Raw genomic sequence first — 2500 nt, forward strand, 5'->3', positions numbered from 1 at the left:
GGCAGAAGTAGCTGACATGACCATGGGCAGAAGTAGCTGACATGACCATGGGCAGAAGTAGCTGACATGACCATAGGCACAGTTAGCTGACATGACCATAGGCAGAAGTAGCTGACATGACCATAGGCAGAAGTAGCTGACATGACCATAGGCAGAAGTAGCTGACATGACCATGGGCAGAAGTAGCTGACATGACCATAGGCACAGTTAGCTGACATGACCATAGGCACAGTTAGCTGACATGACCATAGGCGGAGTTAGCTGACATGACCATAGGCACAGTTAGCTGACATGACCATAGGCACAGTTAGCTGACATGACCATAGGCAGAAGTAGCTGACATGACCATAGGCAGAAGTAGCTGACATGACCATGGGCAGAAGTAGCTGACATGACCATAGGCGGAGTTAGCTGACATGACCATAGGCACAGTTAGCTGACATGACCATAGGCACAGTTAGCTGACATGACCATAGGCGGAGTTAGCTGACATGACCAGAGGCGGAATTAGCTAATATGACCATAGGCGGAATTAGCTGACATGACCAGAGGCAGAATTAGCCTACATGACCATGGGCAGAAGTAGCTGACATGACCAGAGCTCCAATTAAAAGTTACCTTCTTCTGAAGGGACAGATTTGCTATGTGTTACGGAGCGAGAGTTCCAGGAGGTCCCTGTGAACTCGTGGCTTCCTCCCTTAATGCAACTAGATGGCAGATACACTGGGGAGGTAGGTGCATATTACTAGGGGCACGGCATTTTCGATCAAAAAAATATTTCTAAGTCAGGACGGAGGTTCATTCTAAGGGCACGAGCGACCGATCTAAGCCGTGTGGGAGGCCCTGCACCCCGGTCAGGGTCCCCCTTCACCCCCTGGCGACATCCTCCCTTGGAAGTCTGCCCGGTGGCCCCCTCCCGCGCCCGGCGCCGGTTCAGGCCGGGCTGGAGGCCCCGTTCCTCGGGCTCAGGACCGGGCTAAGCCCCCTTAAGGACCTGGCCAAGCTCTGGTCACGTTGCGGGAAGGGGGGGGGGGTTGACCTCCCGTGCCCGGGCGCCCGTTCATGCGGGCCTGGAGGCTCCCATTTCCGGCTCGAGAACTGGGGTTTGCGCCCTTGGCTCCTCCGTGCGTTCCCTTTCAGTCTCTGGTCATGTCTACCTTCTCCGGAGGTGATTTGGGAGCCATGGTCATGTTGAGGGGAATTTTCGGAGGGAAATCCCTATCTTTAACATTATATGACCAGAGTCCGGACTTTTTCGGCTCCGTCAGAATCAAAGTTTTCAAAAAAACATGGTCATGTTCCCTATCTTTAACATTAGATGACCATGGCCACCTCGGGGCCGTTTGTGGAAGTCTGCCGAGGGCGGAGGCGAAACGGGGCTGCGGGGCGGCGGCGACTCCTGTTCCCAAGGACCCGGGACCTCCCTCCCTTCAGGGTCCCGCGGTCAAGGTACAACGGGGGGGTCCGCGGAGATTTCCGTCGACAGGGTTTTTTGATCAAAATGGTTTGACTAAGTCAGGACCCGAGGTGTCAGAATGCATGTGAAGGACCCGTTTGGAGCCGTCCTTTGGAGTCTGTGGCTGGGCAGGAGTTGACGGGATTCCTCCTTGTCTTCCCGGATGGTCTCTCTCTGTTGTGGGCAAAGGGTCCTTCACGAAATCCATACGCACGCGCGCGCATTATAGACCCAAGTCTTACCGTGCTTGATCTGAGGAACCCTGCCCGACCCACCCTACCGTGGACTGGGGTGAGCGGAGCCGAGTTTGGTCGCCACACCATCGCTCTCTCCGGATGGGAGTCCAAGGATCGGGCCGAACGCTTGAGACTTCACGGTGTTGTACGCTGAAGCCCGGGGATTGAGGTTCTATTTCTGGGCAGGATGTGAGCGCGCCTCGCACGTGTCCATTGAGAGGGGCGGTTCTCGTGCCGGTTTAGGAGCCAGGAGCCAGGTCGGGATGATTTCCATTGCGGTTAAGTCGCCTTGCCTGAGTTCCTTCCCCCCGATCCGCGCGTGTCCCGTCCCCCTCCCCCCGGGCGATGTCGATGCTGGTCGGTTGAGCTGTCGGGCCGGTTCCGGAGGCCTCGTGCCCGGGCAGGAGCCGTGTTGGGGGAGGATTTCCCGTGCGGTTAAGTCGCCCCTGCCTGCGTTCCTTCCCGGGGCGGAGGTTTTCCCACACGATTGGCTTTTACGTTCCGACTAGGGAGGGCCCCTGCGGGCCGGTGTCGCGCCGGTGTTCAGGCACGGCGGTTCCTCCCGAAACCCTACGGTCGGACGCCGTCGAGAGAGGGTTTCCCTTCCTTCCTTCCTTCCTTCCCAGGGAGGAGAGAGAGAGGGGGGGACGCCGACCCTTCCGAGCGAGGTCGAGAAGCCCGGGAGCCCTTCCATCGAGTGGTCTGGCTCGAGCCTGGGGAGGACCGGCGGGTTTAGCCCCCCGCCGCGTGCGTCTTTTCCCCGGAGCTGAAATGCATTCCTCTGGCTGACCTGCGGTCCCCCGTACCG

Source organism: Acipenser ruthenus, unplaced genomic scaffold, assembly GCF_902713425.1.
Source record: "Acipenser ruthenus unplaced genomic scaffold, fAciRut3.2 maternal haplotype, whole genome shotgun sequence".
NCBI classification, from domain to species: Eukaryota; Metazoa; Chordata; class Actinopteri; order Acipenseriformes; family Acipenseridae; genus Acipenser; species Acipenser ruthenus.